Source organism: Tupaia chinensis, unplaced genomic scaffold (assembly GCF_000334495.1).
Source record: "Tupaia chinensis unplaced genomic scaffold, TupChi_1.0 Scaffold143648_1, whole genome shotgun sequence".
Lineage (NCBI taxonomy): Eukaryota > Metazoa > Chordata > Mammalia > Scandentia > Tupaiidae > Tupaia > Tupaia belangeri.
In genome coordinates, this window is record NW_006203497.1 from 983433 (window position 1) to 998571 (window position 15139).

Genomic DNA, 15139 nt, shown 5'->3' on the forward strand with positions numbered 1-15139 from the left:
TTTGATCTTAGAGAGAAACATCATCTTTCTCTTATAAATATAATATTATTTGTGGCTTTTCGTAGACAGTCTTTCAATTTTTTTTATTCTCTTGTTATTTCTATGTCATTGCATATCTTTTACCATGAAATATTTCTAGATTTTGTCAAATTTTTTGTACCTATTTTAGGTAATCATGCAGTTTTCTCTCTTATTCTATTAATATCTTATCAATATTAATCCATTAATGTGATTTATCTTTCTGTGGTAAAATAACCTCACATTTCTGATAGAAACATTAGTTAATCATGTATATCAGAGAGTTCTAGAAGAGATGGAATCTTACCCTTTAAAAGGGTTATTTGACTTGTGTAAAAACTACCATAAGAAAAAAAGGGAGGAGGAAGTAAGAGAAATCAGAAAAGCACTAAATTATTTAAGGTGATATTTGATGAGAGGAGTGTCTGGTGTACAGGTTGTAAAAATGATGAATATATTTCAAAGGAGAGTCATTTCAGGGTCCCCATGATGTGTTGAGGTATTGGGTGTAGTTTTTGAGAGTGAAGAGGGTTCAGGATGGTCCAAACTGGCAGAAAGAAGGTACCATTTACTGATACAGAAAAAGTGATAGAAGGAACAGATTATGAAGAAGAGATATTATAGGACTTTTTGATACATTAAGTTTAAAATAGTTAGTAGAGAAGTTAGTAGAAAGGTTGAGAAGACAGGTGTGTGAGTGTTGTGGTAATTGCCATACAAAACCAACACAAAGACACTTCTACCCATACTAAGAGAATTGCACATGGGAGATTACCAATTATGAAGAATTTTCTGGATAACCTTTGTCAAGGCTCATTAGCCAGAGATGACCAATACACATCTGTAGTTGACCAAGTTTCTTATTCTTAGAGGATACTTTATCTGGAGAACTGTTAAATATCTTAGTTTGAGAAATAATTTATTTGATTTGGACTTTAGTTGGGTAATTTTTAAAAGAGGTAGGAACTGACTCTTATTAGAAAGCAGAGAAATTTGCTGAGTGAGTATCTCAATAAATCTTGCCTGTGGAAAGAGCAGACTACATGGAGAACAAAACTGTAATTGATACATGAGTAGCTATTCCTAATTTTAAATGACACAGTGATCCTGTTTTTGTCTCACTTTATCATTTTCTCAGAATGACATTGTTTGATATTGATGTTCTGGGAGATAATTTATGTCTATTAGGGGAATAACATGGTCTAGTTGTCAGTGTCAGTTCAACTTGTAATCATACTGAGGCCTTACATACCAGTGTCAAACATGATTGTTAATAAAGGTATGGCTAGCTGCAAGTGTTAGCTCCCAGATGGCTGGAGCTTCTTTATTTCTTACTCAGCCTCATGTGCACCATGAGAATAAAGTAAGAATAACTTTAAGTATCTACTGCAACCAAAACACATCAGTCATAGACGACATTTTCCACTCCTATTCTTTCCTCTCCTTCTACCGACATGTATGGTCCATCCTTCAAGTAAAGTCAGAGCAGCTGTGGTAGAACAAAAGGAAAGGCAACGGACATAGGCCATTTCTCCCATTCTCATCTCCATGTTTACAGCAGTATTGATGGGAAAAGAGGAATGCTAACACTGTAATTTTTGGTATTCTATGAAATTATCCATATTAATTATAGTAGTTGGAGAATTTAAAGGTATAATTGCTTTCTTTCTTTTTTCAATAAAATGGCTGCAAAAGGAAGAAATAAGAGTCATGGAGATTATTCTGTGAACCTTTTTTTTTGAGCCAATATTCGCCCAAGTGCCTTTGTTTCATTTGGAAGATAGTTCTTTTTTTATTTCATTTCCCCAGTCTCAACCATGTAAATCGAGAAAAATCTCCTACAAAGTCTGGATTACAGAAGCATTACGTGTTTTCAAAATCACAATGTCTTTTCTAGTCTGCTCTTTGAAAACAATACTTGATTTTTAAATCGTTTGTAAAGAAACATCATGAAGTACTCTTGCTTGTTAGTCTAATGGCATTCTATTTGAACATCAGGTCTCCTTATTTATATTACAGAAACAGACTTCTGTTAAACAGAACGACAATCCTCATTGGACACAGTTTTCTATATTGAGTTGAGTCTAAGAGTTCCTTTTACTTTTCTCTGTGAGGTTTCTATGCTCTACCCATGCCATATTTATGGCCTATTCTAAACAAAACATAAAGCATAAGGCTCTTACCTTTAAGGAGTTGAGTTTAAAAAGGCAGAGAAACAAATATGGTATTATGTTAATAGAGATAAGCATAAAGGGACTATCAAGGAAAGAATGGGTTCGTCTTTAAGAAGAGAGCTCTAAAAAGTTAAAATAAAAGCATACTTTCTGAAAATTAGCTCCAATGAGGAAGCCATTTTGAAAAACTTCTCTCCAAGAATAACTGGTGATGCATAACATTAGAAATGCATTCAGTAAAAACTAAAATTTCCTAAAATAACCTACTTGCACTTTAATCAGATCAAACACAGAAATGAAGTGGCAAAATATGCCAGCACACCTGGTCATTACCCCCTGCGGCTTAGACACTTTCCAAAAGGTTGGCATTGATGTGTCAAAGTAAGTAGCAGGTGGTCTCAAAGTCTCAGTTCCCTCCGGTGATGGATGTCAGTTGGTTCCTATTTTTTTTGAAGAAGGTGCCCTAAGCAAATTAACAAGCAAACCCCACAAACCTCATTTGACTTCATTTATGCAAAAGAATGGCAAGAGAGCATTTTCACTTATCAAATACAGACATATCCACCTATTAAAAAATGTTTCTGCTTCTCACCATCAGGTCAAGGGACAATACCTAAGAACCCTACGACTTCTATTCGGTGTTCCACAAACTGGGCTTTGGATTTTCTCCTGTTTAAAACCTGATTATAATTCTATTACATATTATGTTATCCATTTGTTAGTTTCTGAGACAGATTTATTTTACTCATTTTATTTTTATTTCATGGTTATTCAGAATGTGCAGTTTACAGGAACATTCTAAATGACTTACAATTATTAACTCACTCAATCTGCCTGAACCATCTCATGAGGTAAATGTGGCTATTATTTCATTTTACATATCAGAATTCAGGTGGAAGCTATTTAGATACCCAAGGTTGCACAGTTACTGAGAGACAGAGCTGGGATTTGAACCTAGCCTCACTGAACAATTGAACTTCTGAATACGGTTATAGAGTCTTTTACCTGTAAAGCATTTTCCCAATTAAATTCATCTTTTAGTATCTGGGTAACTTGTCATTATATATTTTTATTGTAAGATCAGTTCAGTGTAAACCTTCAACAGATATACAGACCGACTACAGTGTTCTGTTTTCTCACACCTAATATATATCTTGATTTACTGTTGAATCAGGTTAATCTGTTGCACAATTTCAGAATATGCCGTATTATAAAAACCATTCCCCCCAAAAAGAGAAATACTGATAATAATTTTTTAGAAAAAAAATAAGTACTGATAATAATTCTTTAAATATTTGATAGAATTTGATAGTAAAGCCATCTGACCCTGGGTTTTTCTTTGTTGGAAGGTTTTTAAGAGTATCTCCAATCTCTTTGTTTGTTATTGGTTAGTTCAAGATTTCTGTTTTTAATAATTCAATCTTGATAGAGTGTATGTTTCTAGGAATTTATCCATTTCCTCTAAGGTTATTCAATTTGTAGGCATATAATTGTTCATAAGAGTCACATATGATCCTTTTTATTTCTGAATCATCCACTGCAATGTCTCCACTTTTATGTCTAATTTTATTTGAGTCTTCTTTTTTATCATTCTAGCTATGAGTTTGCTGAGTTTTATCTTTAATAATCAAAACTTGTTTGTATTGATTTTTCTCTCATTTTTCTGATAAATTTCTGTCCTGATCTTTTTTATTTCTTACTTTTTGTTAACTTTGGATTTAATTTGTTCATTTTCTAGTTTGTTGAGGTGTAACATCAGACCATTTATTTGGAATCTTTTTTTATGTACATATTTATTGCTATAAGTATTCTTATTAGAACTGCTATTGCTGCATAACATGGGTTTTGCTATGTTGTGTTTCTATTTTTGTTTGTCTCAATATATTTTTTTTAATTTTTGTGTGAGTTCTTTGACTCATTGGTTGTTCAGGGACATGCTGTTTTGTTTAGACTTGTTTTATGGTCTAAGGTATGCTCTATCCTTAAAAATGTTACATGGGTGCTAGAGAAGTTTATAAATTCTGCTGCTGTTGGGTAGAGAGTGATATATATATATATGTATATATATATATAGAATTAATGAACTGCTAGCTATCCCTCCCTCTTGTCTGTTAGTATTTTCTTTAAAGGGACAGCTCCTCCGTGGTGCAGTGCTAACACGCTGTTCAATAGAAGCCAGATTTCCTAGGGAGACCGCAGCTCTCATTCCTAGTCCAGTCACCCTGAAACATGCTGGGACTGTGCGACAGTGTCCAAGACCACCAGGTTGGAGGGGATCCCAGCACGACCAGATCCTGTGGAGAATGCCCTCATCTCTCTCTCACATGTGCAGGCCTGACTCTGTTGTGAGTAAAGAAAATGACTTCTTGTGTGCAGGCCACACTCTGTTGTGAGTAAAGAAAATGACTTCTTGATGTATAGAGGCTCTGATTTGGAGTTTGTGTATATTTATACCTCTTAAGTATGATTAATAATGTCTTTATTATTAAATAATGATCTTCTTTCTCTCACTCTCACCCTCTTTATTTTTTTTTTAATTTTAATTAATTAATTAATTTTGGTTTTGGCCATTTGGCCTGTGTGTTCATCAGAAAGAAACAGAGAGGAAAAGTGAGAAATCATCCTCAGGGGTAATGGCCATGCCACACTCCCTTCTCCTCCATTCTTCTCTCAGGATTTTGGACACACATGGACATGCTCCTGGTTTGATTTTCAAGCCACCAGGTCCAGGATTCGACCGTGGTCAGCCATGTGTGAATCCAGTCTTAACCATCTCACCATCTGTTGGTCTTTCTTTTTCTCTCTTAATAGATCTTGACTTAAAGTCTATTTAACTTATACAAGCAGAGCTACCTCTGCTATCTTTGTGTTACATAGAGTTTACACAGTGTGTATTCTGACCTCCCTTTACTTTCAACATGTGTGTGTCCTTAAAATTAGGAGCCAAATGGTACAATGGCATTGCAACTGGGGCCATGTGGAATTAGTCTGTGTTCAGGGTCTGATCATGGAAAGCCTGTTAAAGACATATGTCTCTCTCTCTCTCTGGAAATAAATACCTAAACTGAAAAATACGTTAACATAATTTTTATTCCATTTACTATGATGTTATCATATTTTATCCTAGCCTAGTGTCTCTGCCTGATTTCATAATTCACAGATATCTCAATAATTGGAGGAAATATAGATAGTTCCATGTCAAAAAATTTACAAAGAAATTAGAAGAACATGGAAGTGCAGAAGTTACATAAGGGATCTTTGTAAAGGATTATGTCAATATCAAGTTCTGTTTAGCAGGTCACTTAGTGTGCAGTCACATGACATCGTTCCGATGCTGAGGGTACCACACCTCCTGTTTCTTCACCAGAAAACTTTTGCTCACCTTCAGCTTAAATTTCTTTTTACCATAGCATGTTTTCTATTACAACATAAACATTCGTTTTCTGTAGTAGAATCTCCCTTGGTTGAGAGCGAGATGAATGTGAACACTGCAGAGTGGAAAAGTTCTGATGAGAAGAGCAGCTACTGATAAAATGTCAACCCGATTTTCTCCTCTCTAATATATCTACCAATCTAACATCAAATCTAATTCAAGGTTTGATGATCATATTTAGCTTCTACATTCTGATATTGAGAACTGGAAGTATCATCTTTCAATTCTACCTAAATTTAATTGTAATTCAATAGTTGCCCATTTCTTCAAAGTAATAGAGAAATTTTTGCAAACGTCTCTAGGGTTTGCATAGAAGTCTCTAGAGATTCTATGCCAGGAGTCCTGACTATGCTGTCTGTATAAGAGAGTAATACTGAGTCCATTGCATTATCATAGGAATGTATAGAAAATTAGCTAGTAATTCAGATTTAATATTATATACATATATATAGTGTGTATGTGTCTGTGTGTAGGTTTTGTTTATGTGCCAGATGTATTTATGTACATATAGATGTTTGTGTACGTTACTTGCATGATGGACAAGCATGCATACATTTTGTTCTGAAGAAACTGAGTGTTCTTTCCTTGTATTTCATCAATTGTGACTTTATATAATATGTCCAAAATCTTCACCTGTTTGAAAATTCTCTATCAAAACATTTTATGTGAAGTTTCTTCCTATTAAGATTTTCTAGGTGAGCACTTGAATGCTGGATGATAATACGTATAGTTAAATAGGTGCGAAATGCCAAAAATTCTGCAAAGATCATTAAGTGGGAAGGGAATCATCTCAAAGGAAAATAAGACAAATTTCCTTTACTCATTTCCTTGCATTTCAAGCAATGAAAAACAATGGGAAATTATTAAGATTTAAAAAACATTCCTCAGATATAAATGGCTTCTGTCTGAGTTTTGGGGTCTGAAAGATGGGATTTAGAGCAAAGATTCTTCAGTCTCCATGATCCAGTTAAGAGAGCAGAAAGTAATTGGGACCAGCAGTTAGCGTAATGGCTATGTTGCTGGACTCTCACGTAGTTGACCATGGTTCGAATCATGGACCCGGTGACTTAAACTCACGCTGGACGCGTGTGCGTGCGTGCCCAAGATCCCGAGAGGAGAATGGAGGAGAAGAGATCATGGCATGGCCATCCCCCCTGGGGGGCAATTTCTCACTTTCTGTCTCTCTGTCTCTCTCTGTCTGGCAAGCTCACGCACCCTATAGCAAAAACCTCTCAAAAAAAAAAAAAAGAAGAGCAGAAAGTAACAAAGTAATTGTTAAAGTCAGAAGGTAATTATTAAGAATTTTAAATTGAAGTAAAAACTTTGAAAGGAGACAAAATGATAAAATTAGTGTTATTAAATTTAAAGTCAGTAGTGAGGAATTCACAATCTGTTAGGGGCATGAATTTTTAAAAATTGTCCCTCAAGTATGTGGGCACAGAATTCTGCAAGACTCTCCATTACTTTCTCTTCTCTCTTTTGAACCCTCACGTCTTGCACTCTAGGACAATTAAGTTGGCAGAAAGAAATCTTCCCTTACGTCTAAAGGAAAGGTCAAAGAATCTATAATTCTAAAATCTGGTCAGAATCCTTGAGTGTGTTATATACCTTAAATCAGGAGGCCCATAGCAGATCCACAGAAATAAAAAGCATAAAAGTGGAAATAGGAAGCCCTTGAGTTTAAAACGCAGTATAACCCAATGCGTATTTTATGAATGAACTAAAACTATAAATACAACTCTTAGTGAAAATAGACTGACAAAATGCAATTCAGATCTAGTTACACTTTTGTCTTTAAAAACATTTTTATGTATACAAATAAATAAGATTTGAAGTACATAGTTATCTTTCTCTAGTGATGTAAGAACTTGAATATATTTAAAACCTTTTCTCCAACAGCAAAGCAGACATCATTATGAATCACAATGACTCAAGACTGACAGCACTCTCAGAATTTATCCCCACTGGCAGTCTTTAAAACACTACTACAAGGGACCAGCAGTTAAGTGTAATGGCTATGTCACTGGACTCCCATGTAGTCGACGGCAGTTAGAGTCCCAGACCTGGGGGCTTAAACTCACGCCGAGCGCGTGTGCGTGCGTACCCAAGATGCCGAGAGGAGAATGGAAGAGAAGAGATTGCAGCATGGTCATCTCCCCTGGGGGGTGATTTCTCGCTTTCTATCTCTCTGTCTCTCTCTTTCTGGTGAGCGTGTGCACCCTACAGCAAAAACCACTCCAAAAAACAAAAAACAAACAAACAAACAAGAAAACACACTACGACAAGTTGACCAAATGTAGAAATAAAATAAAACAATTTTTTTAAGAAAATGAATATTTATCAATATTTCATGCCACGATCACAGCTATATACATAAAAGTCTCCGTGATTAGGTATTTGGTGCTTTATCAATGTATGGGAAACAAAAAATAAAAACAGATATTTTGATAACTCAAAATATGGGTATCAGTTTCAAGTTCTGTTTTCCTCTCCTCCCTCTTTTAATCTCCCTCTCACATTCTCTTGTTCTGAATGTGTTGGTGTGTGTCTGCAAATGCCCATGTGTTAGAGAGAAAGAGGTACAATAATTTAAGTAATTATTCATATTATGATATTAATAAACCTTGCAAACTATAAACACAATTTGAACCAATACCATAAAATATTTATTGAAGCACCAATTTAGCACACATTTTGAAGATCTGTGGGCAAATGTACAAAGAAACAATTAGAGAAAACATACAGACATTCTTCATGCTTTCATACTAATCTGACAATGTGTGGTCTCCATCAGGAAAAATATTCAAAATATTTTAATGAATACACAGGCCAATAAGAAACATTATTTACTATGGAGATCAACCATCTTTGGAATTTACATTGTACCATACTTTAAGTGGCAAGTAGGGGGTAGGCAGACAATAATAGGAGTTAGAAGGAAGACTTCACTCTAGACTTCATTCTGTTATTTTATGTGATTTAAGGTTTCTGATCATCTGAAACTTTGTTTCCCTTTGTGTATGATGATCAGATTGACTTTGCTGATAAAGATAATTTAAGCTTGTATTTCATCAATTGTGACTTTATAATATGTCTGAAATCTTCACCTATTGTAATATTCACTATCGAAACATTTTATGTGGAGTAAATAGTTATGAAATAGCTATAATATTTCTAACATATAATCTGTACATTCATTCCCATGTTTTTATATCTGAAACCCCTACTAAATTGTGAAGCATATTAATATATTTATCAATATCAAAGGAATGATTTAGAAAATACAAAGAAAAGACTCATTGAGGGAAGTTTCATTAAATGTCATCAGGGACTCAAGTGTTAAATGTGGTTAGAGCGTTTCTCCATTCTTGACAGGACAGCTTCTGGCTTCTGCATCTTGCAGGAATCTGGACAGGAGATGAGCTCATGGCGGAGCAGGAAAGTCTGCCCAAGGACAGGGGAGTGGAAAATAAAGAGCAGAGAAGTGGAGTGGGCCAGACAAAATGAGCGTCTTGGGTATATTCTTACTAAGGCATTCAAAGCATAGAAAGCAAAGTGTAGATTTTTCATTACTTTAAAACAAATCAGCATAAAAATAATTTCGTAGTGCTGATATTTTAATGACGTGAGGTGTTTTGTGCAAAGCCGTACATATAGGCAAACATTAGCCACATCTTCAAGATTTGTGTAAAATGATGGGAAAATTCCTCTTGGCAACTTCAGTGTGAAAAATGGACCAAATGATCTAGAAAAAAACATAAGCTTATTTTTCCGATTTCATTATTCTTCACATGTTATTCTTAATTTCTTCATGCAAATGATGTTAGCATGTGCTAACATTTAATGAGATTATTCATGCTTCAGAATTTAAAAAGCTGGGATTCTTCTGAATTTCTAAAACGTGAGCTAGCTTATTCTTCTAATCAAGCATAGCTACTATTTAAATTAATGGTAGATAATAACAAAGGGCTCTTATGTCAATAAAAAATTTTTTGAGAACATCCAGTGGAACTAAAAGGAACACATAAACGCTTTATGAAAAGCAGGGATTTTTTTTTTAATTTTACTAAATAGAAAACAATTTTTCTCACTGACATTGTATTTGTAGGCTCTGAAGTGACTTATAAGAAGAATTAGCTGTGAAGCAGGAGGGTTGTATTTTCTACTATCAATCCCTCCTCCCTGTTCCATGGAGGGATTTTCTTTCACGAGGTCAGTTTCTGGTGCCAAAAAGTTTGGAGACTGCTAGTTTCAACTGTACAGGCTATGCTAATAAGTATATTTACAGTGTGTGCACCACATCAACACTATCCATCTTTGACCTCTTTTCATCTTATAAAACTGAAACTCTATACCCATCAAAAAGAACTTCACATTTTGCTCTCTCCCTATGCTTTTGCCTACCTTAAGTGCCTCATAAAAGTGGAATCATACAACATTTGTGTTTTCGTGTCTGGGTTATTTTACTTAGCCTCACGTCCTTGTATTTTTCCTATACTGTCTTTTTTAACATTTATTTATTTACTTATGTATTTATTTGTCATGATTTTGAGTCTGCCTAGTCCAGGAATCAAACTTTTGTCAGCCATGTGGGAATCTAGCACCTTACCCACCATACCTCCTGCTGGCCCTCCATATTGTCACATACCGTACATTTTTTTTGTTTTAGTAAAGGCTGAATAACATTCAGTTGTATGGACATATCACTTTTAGCTCATTCATTTATCCATAAAAGGTCTCTCATAACGCTTTATTTGGCATCATATCTACAAGCAAGGTTAATGGAACACATAAAAACTCTTCTTGGGATGTTTTAAAGAACTGCTGTGCTGCTGTACCATTAACATTCCCACCAACAGTCCGTAAAGTTCGCAATGTCTCCACCTCCTCTTTAACATTTGTAATTTCCTCTTACTTTGATAGTAGCCCTCCTAATAGGTATGTGATGTTATCTCATTGAAATTTTGACGAGCATTTCTCTAATGATTATTGATGTTGAGAATGGTTTCATGTGCTTATTGGTCATTCATATATCTTCTGGGGAGAAATGTTTGTTCAAGTCTTAGATCCATTTTTGAACCAGTGGTTCAAAATTCTAAATTACAATTGAGATAGGGATTGCCTAGATGTGTATATTGCTATGAATTTTAACATTACATTTCCTAACCTGTGAACATATATTTCATTTTGCTTGTCTTCAATTTTTTTAGTAATGTTTTGTCATTCTTATTACAAAAATCTGTTACTTTTTTGGTTAATTCTTAAGTATTTGTTAATACTTAAGTATTTGTTATACTATTACTTTTATATTTTCTTTTTTAGATTTTTTTATTCTTAGTGTATGGAAATTTAACCAGTTTGTGTGTGATGATTTGCATCTTTTTACTTTGTAGAGTTCACTTATTATTCATAACAGGTTTGTACCTATACAGTCATGTTGTCTGCAAACGGATCATTGTACTTCTTTGCAGTTTGGATGTTTTATTTTTCTTGCTTATTTCTCTGGCAAGGGCATCCAGTTCTATGTTGTCCCCTGTCAACTTGTTTGACTGAAAGCTTATTTTTTTGTAATATTAATATAACCATCTCTGCTTTCTCTTGGTTTCCATGTTCACAGAATACATTACATTTTTCTGTCCTTTCAGATTCAGTCTATTCGTTTTTGAAATCACTTGAGCTAGAGGTTGAGGGGCTCACAATGAGGAGGAGTTGTGCAATAACCATGGCTTCTGCCTCTTTGTGTGCACTGCTATGATCATCAGCAGCAATTAGGCATCAGAGCTCAGACCTCTGATATCCGGAAGACAGTCCTGTCTCCCACAAGCTGAGTGCAGGTTGCTGCAAGACCCTGTGCATAATCATCTGTCACAGGAACCAGGGTGTTTCTGTGCTAAGAACTGATATTGGACAAAATTAAACAACAATTTACTATCTAAGACTTCCCTCTGAAAATTTAAGATATCAATAGATCCCTGAGTTCCAGAATAGTTACATTAGACAGATTCAGCCTGTACAATTATTGTCTTGTCAAGGAGACAGATTCTTAGTGCTTCCTACTCTGCAGTCTTCCTAGAATTCTCTTCCTAAACCAAGTCATTTAATTAAAATAATTTTCCATTTTTTATGGCTTGGGTGGACAATGTTGATTAGTTATGTTTCTTTTTTTTTCCTATTTTCTTTATTTCAGTATTCTTTTAAAATTCTCTGGTCTATGTGGATTTTATAGCACATACAAGATTTTTATCACCTCTCCATCATCCATAACCCTTAACCCCATGGTCATTGCACATTGTTTATTTTATTTATATCCTGTAATATTTCATCAATTATTTTCTTAGTCTTTCTGATGAATTTTTCCTTAGACAATTTTTTTTTCACTGTTACCCCTTTTATCATAATATCCTTTCGTGGAAATAAAAATACCTTCTCAAACATCACAACACTCTGTCTTTTATTCTGTGAATTATGTATTTCCTCTAGAGTGAGTTGTTGTGTTGGCAGTCATGATCTTTCTTTTAAGGGTGAGAGTTTCTCTTTCTTGCCTTGAGATTCTTAATCGTCAGTTTATAATTTCAAGTAAAAAAAGAAACAATTTTTTTTTTAATCTCCAGAGGGTGTGTGCACTTGACAGAGAAGGAGAGAGAAACAGAGAAAGAGAGAATGAGAAGTCACCTTCCAACAGGTTCTTAATCTTCAGTTTATAATTTCGAGTAAATAATGAAACAATTTTTTTTTTTTTTAATTTCCAGAGGGTATGTGCACTTGACAGAGAAGGAGAGAGAAACAGAGAAAGCGAGAATGAGAAGTCACCTTCCAACAGGGCATGGTCACACAACAATCCCTTCTCCATTTCTCCATCCTGTCAGGACTTTGGGCATCACGTGTACCTGTAATGTTTTTCAAGCTGCTAGGGCTGAGATTTAACCTGCAATCAGTCATGTGAAATCTTGCCTTCATATCTAGTAGGCTACAGAGCCAGCCAAAGATTTACTAATTAAATTGCTATTTCCTCTCAATATATGAGAAACAGTAATGTTTACTTCCTGCAGGGGATGGACATACCTACTTGCAAATGTTATGTTTTGTGTGCTTAAGTAAAAAACAATCAGAGGGGCCAGTGCTGGATTGGTGGTTGAAAGGTGCTGGACGTGCACATGGCCGATGGTGGTTCAAGTCCTGGATTTGGAGACGTGCTTTCTCATTTTTTTCCTCTCTCTCTCTCTTTCACTCTGCCCCTCTCTGGTCAAATTTAAAAATAAACAAATAAATAAAGTCGAATACAACAATTCTTAAAATAAATCAGAAAGTTAGTGCCCCTATATTAATACAAAATACTGTAGTCTTACATTGTTTTGTATATAATATAACAATTCTCTACTCTGTTGCATATGCTCTTACTCAGAGAGCTTTAGGCTTAAGTAAGTACAATTTTTGAGGCCAATCCTGAGCCACAGTTTTGCCAACAGTATTTTAACCTGCCATCTAAGTTCTCTATTATAGGCCCTTCTGCGTTACATGCCTTCTGCAACACCCAGGACTCTCAGGCTTTCTGCTACTATTGTGTCTGTCTTCTTTTTAATGTGAAATGTGATTTCTTTTCTTCTAATATTCCAGTTATATTGGAATATCTTGTTTGCTGCAATGCTTTTCTGAATGTACTCTTTCTTGAATATTATAGGTAATGTGATCTGAATCTCCCTTTTTAGAAGGGAGACAAGGAACTCTATGAACCTAGTGTGCATGTCAATTACTGGCTCCTTTTGGTTACTTAGGAAATTATGTTATTCTCAGTATCATTCTATAGATCAGAAAACACAAATTTGTGCTATTGTGTAAAAGTCTAGATTCAGATTCTTTGCATGGTTCAACAATGTTCTTAAATAATTTGATTGACATATTTTCTGCCTAAAGTGGACAGAGTGAGATATTCTCTTAGATAATTTGTCATATTAGTCATTCTCATAGGTGAATTATTCTTACTTATTTTGATGATCATTGTCTGGTGGTCACTTTATAATGGAAAGAGTTGATTTAGGGTGGAAAGCTTAGAAAATAAATTGATAAATGCTATGACTAGTACCTAAATACATACAAAATATTGTAAATTTTGTAATATTGCACAATTGTAATTTTATTATGATTGTAGGAATTTGAAAACTGTTAAGGAATATACTTAGTAAATTAAATCACCAAGGGAATGATTGCAAAGAGGTGAGTGGAAGATAAAACATCAAACACTATTACATCCTAAGAATCAGGGGGGACATACATTAGAAAATGTTGCTCAGGAAATAAAAAGTGGAGAAGAAATTAAGAAATGTTCATTTTTACCTGAATTCCCGCTTACGCAGGTAAAAATATTTTGGTACAGAGAACTCCGTTGTAAAATTATGTTGCAAATCATTCTTAGAAAGGTAGGAGTTCCATCCATGAAATTGAATCTCGTAAATTTGGTAATAATATATAAACATAACATAAATATTATTAAGAAATTATACAGATTGAGTCTTTGGAAAAGTCATAGCATATGTTTGTATAGACAACCATAGAAGAATAAGTCATGACTTTTCCGATGACCCAATAATTTATGTGTGTATATTTTAGAAATGACTGATCATGCAATAAAACACATCTGGGTCTGTATCAGTGGACTACTTGCAAGCCTGGCCCTATGAGAAGTAAGTTAACTATCAAGACTCAATCTCCTGGTGCCTAAAATGGGGAATACCATGGTACATACCCCTGAAGGAAGTTTATAATTACATTTAGAATGGAGGTAAAGCATTTAGCATAATCTCCCACATGAGTGTTATTCATATTTATTAGTCTTAGTAATGTTGAGCACTAGTAGCTTCTTTACTATCAATTGTCTCTAATATTTTTCTTCATTTTTTAGTTTTTTTTTTTTTCTCTAGGGGTGAGCACACACCAGAGAGGGAATGAAAGAGAGAGAGGATGAGACTATGAGAGGAAAGTGAGAAATCACCTTCCAAAGGGGATGGTCATGTTGCAATCCCTTTTTCTCTATACTCTTCTCACAACTTTGGGCACACACACACATATATGTCTAGCATGAGTTTCAAGCCTGGGTCCAGGACTTGAACCATGGTCACAAATTATCTCTACCACTTTAGAAATGAATAAACTGAGATTTAGATTAAGTATGACACCTCATATAACATGCAGTATACATCCTAGCAAAATTAAAGACCAACTTGTATGAAATTCCAAAGCTCAGTCAATGAACCATAGAGATTATACTCTGTCAAGATTAGACAGACTATTCCACCTCTTTTATCTGGGGCCAAAGGTCATGATTACGCAACGGAAATTTTAATTCAACAAGTACTTGACAAGCTGATTAGAGGCATTAATCTGTATTCAGTAAAATAAGCAATCAGAAAAAGGACAAAGAATTTGTGTTAAGTTATAGTCTAAAATGAACTTCGGTATGACAACAACGTGCTCTGTTGGAAGTTTCCTGTTTCTGCTGGGTTAGATTATTTTGGTTGTT